The sequence below is a fragment of the Suricata suricatta genome, chromosome 1, assembly GCF_006229205.1.
Source record: "Suricata suricatta isolate VVHF042 chromosome 1, meerkat_22Aug2017_6uvM2_HiC, whole genome shotgun sequence".
Lineage (NCBI taxonomy): Eukaryota > Metazoa > Chordata > Mammalia > Carnivora > Herpestidae > Suricata > Suricata suricatta.
The window spans coordinates 151327128-151334263 of record NC_043700.1 but is presented as its reverse complement, the minus strand read 5'-3'; the positions used below and the strand labels follow the sequence as shown (position 1 = coordinate 151334263).

Genomic DNA, 7136 nt, shown 5'->3' with positions numbered 1-7136 from the left:
GCTGGGCCGGGCGCGCAGTGCCGCGCGGTGGCGGCGGCGGGGAGAGCAATGGAGGCCGCGGCCGCCTGAGGGGCGGGTGCTCTGCTGGTGCTGCTGCAGAGACTGCTGGTGCTGCGGGGCAGCCGCGGGCTGGGTCGCGTCCGCCGCCTGCGCGGGACCGCCGGTCGCCGTCCTATCGCTCTGCCAACCACGGCGCCAGGCGGGGACTCAGGTGAGCGCCCTGTCGGCCCCGCGGCCAGAGCCAGACAATGGGGGCAGCGGGCGGGCTTCTCCCCTGCACTCGCGACCCCCCCAGGCTGCACCCCCGCGACGCCTCGGGATTCCCGAACTTGCCCTCGCCCTGGGGTTGTGGGCTCGGCGTTGCCCGCCCGTCGGGTTTGGGGCGGTGTCTCCGCGTGTACGGTGCGGACCCTCCCCGAGGTACCAGCGGAGGGTGTGCGCCGCTTTGGATCTCACGCAAGGGAACCTGTGGACGGGCTGCGCCCCGGGAACTTGCCGAGAGCGTGGGACCTTCTAATTCCCTCTTTCCTTCCCGGGCCGCGGCATCCTATCCCGGGTCCCGGGGTCCCGGGGTCGAGTCCTAGCCGCGGCGGGGGCAGAGCGAGACTTCGCCGTCTGGGATCTCGGACGCTGACCGTGCTCAGCCCTCTCCCCACGCCGTAGCTGCATTGCTTTGTTTAACCTCTGCCAAGCCATTTCGCACAAACTCTTGTTGCCCCAGTTCTGATGAGCCACCAGTTTGATGGCTGAGGCAAGACAAAGGTTCTCCCTGTTTACTGAGGGCTGGAGCCGGGAGACTGCCCGCTGCCCCTGGTGTAAAATGTGTTTTCCTTATCTTCTCCCAGGCGTTCTTGAGATGGTTTTCCTGGTCCTGTAACCGTCATTTCTTGCAGAGCTCTGTAGTGGCGAGATTGGACCTCCTAACCCTACGGATACGGTAGGTGGGGTATGGGTTTTATTCATGGTTATCAGTAAACAGAAAGGCGGACGTTTGCATTTTATGTTTGTTGTTCTCAGAAAAGAAGCATCGTAATATTGTCTGAATTCAGGATTTTCAGAGAGAATATGCATATAAAGACACATTGACTCAGTAGGTGGAGGGCGCGAGGGGGGAGAAAACCTAGTAACTACGACCATGTGTTGTGAAATTTTAATATGGTTTGACGAATAATGGCCCAGACACTGATCTGGTGTAGGTGAGGGAGTGTGAGTATGTTGAGGGGGGTTGTGATGAGAGGGAGTGGTTAGAATACAAAGAATCAGGCAATTTTAGTAAACGGGTCTTAGTAAATACCGTGTAGCACATTTCCGTTGATTAAGTTGTCAGTAAATCGATGTTCACCTGTAAAAATCACCTATCCTAGTTGTTAAATTATATATAAAATGGCTAACAATTATTTGGCGTTGTATGTGACTCAAGAATCTGAATACAACAATCAATTTTAAGTAATTTAAAAATGTCAACAAAGGAAACACACTTACACTACTGCTTCCTTTATTCTATGAGAAAACTGAATCCTGGTTCAGTATATTCAACAGAAAATTGCCTGTAGAAGAAATTTCAAAGGCACATTTTTTTAAAGAACCATTCTGAAAAATGCATCTTTTGTAGGTGATGTTTGCACTATAGATTGCTTCAACTCAGAAATGTGAAGGGAAGAAAAATCATGCAACTAGATTGCCCCTTTCCAGTATTAAAATGTATTTTCTTCAACAGTTTATTTTTATAGTCACCTCTGACATCGAAAAACTTTGACTCTAAAGACAGGACTTAGCTCTGAATTTGGAGTCAAGAAAATGGTAATACCGGCTTGACATACTTAGGCAGTTGGTGCAGGAAACAAAAGCTACCATGTAATTCATAGCACTATAATAAATGTAAGCTGTTTTTATTGCTAAATGAAGAAATTGTATTTTACAATTAGTTGACATTAATATGAAATTCTCCAGTGCAAGGGACAGTTTATAATCTTTCTTTTAGTACACATTTCGAATTTGACAGAGAGTAGGTGTTCAGTAAATAGTTATGGAAAGAGGGGTGCCTAGGTGGCTCAGTTGGCTAAATGGCCAGCTCTTGGTTTTGGCTTAGGTCGTGATCTCAAGGTTCATGGGTTCGAGACCCAAGTTGGGCTCCACGTTGAAGGTACGGGGCCTGCTTGGGATTCTCTCTCTCCCTCTCTTTCTCTCTGCCCCTTCCCCACTCTCACTGCCTCTCTCTCAAAATAAATAAATAAACTTAAATTGTTATGGAAAGAATGAATTAATGAAATAAAATACAGATGGATAAAACATGCATACAGATTGAATTTGTTTACTCTTTTAGTTTAATGAACAGTTACTGAAGGCCTACTATGTGTCAAAACTGTGCAAAATGTTTGCACATACAGTTTATAAAAGCCTGGTGACCTTTCTTTTTTGATCATGTTGTATGTTTCCATGAAGACTGAGGCCCCTCGGGTGGTGTCAGTGATCATCTCAGCTAACCGAGTAGCACAATAGTGTTTCACCTGTTGTATGTACGTGTACTTTCTCACAGTGGCCTATGGGGAGGCAGGCCAGATATTATCAGTCCCGTTTTGTAGGTGAGGAAATCCAGACACAGCAAGATTAAATGACTTGCCAACTCCTTGCCACTGAAGCAGCAATGCCAGGGACAGAAGCTGGATCTCATGCCTAGTGTTTTCACCTCTGAGTCACACTGCCTTTTTCAGGATATACTGTACTCCAGAAAAATCACTATCAGATTAGGCTTCATGAAAAAAATCTGCTTTTTGAATAACTTTCATATTAGGAAAACCTATGTTTTATAGCCTATAGTTACTGAAGTGATTAAATGTGCAGGTTCTAGTCAGGTGACTAAATTTGAACCCTGGACTTACCAGTTACTAGCACTGCATCTTTGGCAAGTGACTTAATATCTCTAAGTCTCAGCTTCCTCATCTGTAGAGGGGGGAAGTAATAGTATCTACCTTACTGGGTTTTTGGAAGGATCCCATGAAATCATGTATGTATGTAGCACAAGGTCTAGAACAAACTAAGCATTCAGCGTCAACTGATTATTTTTATACTCATTATAATATGAAGGAGTGGCTTTTAATTTTTTGTACAGTAAGAGGTGAATTTTATATTGCCATCTAGTATACAGACACATTACAAGTATGTTTTAAAAACCTCATGAATCAATGCTTAGATTTCCTGTGTGCAATGCATTCTTATGTTTTTACTCTATCTTATTTAAAGAACCTTTGGATGGGTTAAGAACCACTAAATGAATTCAGATTCCATTAATGGTTTAGGACCAGCAGTTTGAAAACTACTAACGCAATGGATGATCAGGTTAAGTGAAAGAAAAATCTGCTGATGAATCTTTGTATTTTTCCTTTTAATAATTTACATCAGTTGGAATTTGAATATTAAATTACACTGGAAATAGATTCTTAAACATTTCTCAGTAATTGCATTCATTTATTATTTGTTATGATTTAGGTACTGGGCTAAGCAGTCTATTTATGTATGTTATCTAATTTGGTGCTCACAGCAGCCTGTAATTTGGCCTTGTGTTTCCATTTGATAATTGAGATTAAGACTCTGAGTGGTTTTATTAACTTGCCCAAGGTCGTGAAGTTAGCAGAGATGAAGCAAGAATTCACACTTGAATTCTTTTTGACCCCAAAGTTCTCTGGTGTCTTGGCCCCACACTCTCTTCTGATTTTGTCACAATGATTTCTGTAAATATATCATTCTTTTTATGTGAATTTGAATGTGAGTATCAAGAACTTGCCCCTTCTGGTACATCTTTTGTGGTTTCCTTTGAAAGAACCCACTTGAAGAAAATTTTCAACTTAGTCCAGTAAGAAAACATTGGGTAGACCAGTAATTCATTTTGACTTTGGCTGTTCTTTGATGTAAATATTTGGAAATAGCTTCTCAGGTTTTTACGATAAAGTCAGTTAATGGGTCAGTTTTATTGAGCACCCAGAGGTTTAATATGTCTTCAAAAGAGACATGAAATAGCTGTGTAACTACAAAAAGACTTCATTACGATTGAATGCCAACTTTTGTTAAGGCACAAAATGAAGACTTAAGAGCTGCAAAGAGTATTTTACAGTATATTGATTTGTCTCGAAATCACTGGGAAGTTAGAGTCATTATTTTGTAAAGTACTTGTAAGGAATCACAACTAACTGCCCTGTTAATTTTTTTTTTTAATTTTGGTTTTTTGCAAGTGTTTCTTAATTTTTAGCAGTATTTTGTTTTTTTCTATTTTTGGAACTTTCCTTTTGTAAAAATATTGTCAGGAAGAAAGAATGCTTTAAGGGAGTATGTTTTATAAATAGTACTTAGAATTTACAAATAGATGACTTTAAATGACAATAGAAAAGCAGATTTCACTGTTTCTTTCACATTTACATCTTATCGATTCAGATTCTTAAGAGTGTGTGGTTTGCCTACTGCTGTTGACATGTAAGAGCGTCTCTTATAAATAAGGTGACTACCAGGTGCTTAAAGGTACATAAAATTCTGTTCCTTTTGCATTTTAGCGTCTATGTGCATGGAGCTTTGAACTTTTAGCTGTATGTTTAAATAGTTTATTTGTTGAATCAAGGTTAGTCTATTCAAATTTGATAATTTTAAAGTCAGAGCTTGTATAGATATATATTAGACAAAGATTTCATCTCAGTTTTCATTTTCTGTTAAGATTAGATAAAAGTGAATGTATTGTTTTATTTATTGTTCAGTATTAGATTTCATCCTTAGGTTAGCCCTTAAAAATTGTTTTGCCCTTAATGAAATGTATACATATTAAGTAAGCTTACATCTTATGTTTAATTTATTAGCTTATTCCTTTTGTCTAACACTTGACCCTTTGTGAACTGATATAGTTTCTGTGAGCATCAGGAAACATTCCAGCTATTGAATGGTTGTTGTAATTTGACACTAGACGTGGTTACCATTACATTTGGCACTATTCTTTTTTTTGGTTGAAGTATAATTGACATATAATGTTATTAGTTTTAGGTGTGCAACATATTGATAGTACTATTATTCTTGATGTGAAAATCCTTAGAGATAAGAAGAGCAAAATCAATTTAGATGTTTATACTAGTGACTTTGAGGCAGATACATGTGCATATATTAGATTTACATATATGTGTGATTTCCACAGATATATAAGGAGTGCAAGATTATAAATTCTTAATCTATTAATGAAAAAAATTCTGAAGTAACTGTGGAAATAAAACAAGTGAGGTAAAACCTTTAAGAGATATTGGATGTCTTATACTCACTCACATGTTATCAGAAACATTTAAGAAGCCAACTAGCCCAACCATATGCAGTAGCTTTTCTATTGTAGTTAAGTTTGTATGTGGAAAGGTGATTCCATTTGAAATGTGACAATGAATATTTTCAGTCAGATCTAAAAATCTTCACCAGCTTTTCCAGATGTTTGTAGAATTTTTCAAAAGCCTAATATGAAGCTTAATTGGAAATTTCAATAAACTTGCTTCTGAAACTGGCACTATGTTAAATATTAAATGTTTAAGGAAAAGATACAGAAATTGTATCCCTGAAACACTTTGGGGAAGTATTTAAATCAGAACTAAGTACTGAGCTTGTTAGAGACAGGTTGTTAGAATTTAAGAGTAAGAAACAGCTGCTAAGAGGAATTACTCCGAGTAACAAGAAAAGGACAATTTACTAAAAAGGTGTTGTGCTTTTCCAGGGAAGGTGAGAACAGCCCACTCAGAGCCCACTGGCCTCACCCCACTCAGCTGGTGAGGGATTGGCTGGCACGAAGAGGGGAAAGGGGAGCAGGCAGGGAGCGGATGCAGTGGAGAAATTTGGTTTTTGTTTAAATCTGAGATAAGGTGGATTCAATAATAAGTAATCTGTGAAAATTTTTGTCCATAATCGTTAACCCCTGGTCCCCTCACATAGGAGACATAGAAAGGAAAGGACATAGTCACTGATTTTGGAAGAGGAAACTTGAGCACACTGAGCCCCCTTGACGAAGCCATGTGCGGTCCTAGGTCCTAGGTGGGGGCGCAGCCGGTGTTCTCAGGGAAGCTTGCAGCTGATCCGGCAGAGCTGGGAAGACACTGCTGCTGAACTCCAGACTGCCTTACAGGAGGTGTGCAGGACTCTCTTCATTTTGAAAAGTTCTTCACAAATTCAGAATGACTTTTTCTCTACCAGAGTATTTTGACAGATGCAGTAGTGGACTTTTGGGCACTATTTTTGATGCAGCTGCCCAGGCACGTTTGCGAGGGGTTAACTGTTTTCTAGAGTTAATGAGGTCAGGGTCACAGGTTCAGTTCCTGGGAAGGCCAGTTAGCTTTGCTTTGTTCTCTGATCTCATATTGTAGTCTTAACCCAGACTGGCCATCTGGCAAAGGCAGATCATTGATCACAAAGGGGCTAATAAGCAAGGCAGTGTGAGAGGAGCAGCATGACTCTTTCTAGAACAGTGGATGTAGACTAATTAAAGAAACAATTCCAAAAGCGTGTGGAAATTGTGTTTCATAGCATTCTCTTCATATGTGGAAGATAACATAGTTGTTAATTATTTTTTTGTTGTTTCTGTTGAAGTCTCATTTTAACAGTTGTTTTCTTCCTAGTTAGGATTTTCTGGAAGTCTCATTCGTTAAGCAGTTGTACACTGTCCTGAATGTGGTTAATCTCCATCTAGGTTTGTAGGATGGCGGCTGTGGTAGCAAGAACTGGGTAAGTCTGCAAGTAGTAGATCAGACTACCTACTCAGCTGTTTACGGCTCTAACTTCACTGAATTTAACAGGGGAACACTTAGAGTTTTTATGTCTATCTTGATGTATACATCTCTTCTTCCCTTTGTTAAAATTACCTTCAGTATTGAGAGGAATTCCAAAGATCATCTAGATTTGTGCTGTCTCGTATGGTGCTGCTGGTCCCATGTGGCTGTTGAGCATTTGAAATGCGGCTTGTCCAAATTGAAATGTGGGGTAGGCTTCAAATGCTTGGTATGAAAAAAGAATGTAAAATGTCATTAATACTTTCAAAAGTATTAATTCTGTGATTCTATGTTGAAATAACCTTTTAGCTATGTTAGATTGAATAAAACATTGTTAAAATTAGTTCTACCTGTTTTGGGTTTTTT

General features: G+C 40.2%; 1 protein-coding gene across 1 annotated transcript in view; it reads left to right on the top strand.

The window, feature by feature from the left end:
• Positions 1 to 756: 756 nt before the first annotated feature.
• The window catches only part of KIAA1211 (KIAA1211 ortholog), a 259149-nt gene continuing 252769 nt past the window's right edge, over positions 757 to 7136 (top strand). The window contains exon 1 of the mRNA XM_029945573.1: positions 757 to 937. The gene's annotated coding sequence lies outside the window, so the exon portion shown is untranslated. The remainder of the gene's footprint in view (positions 938 to 7136) is intronic.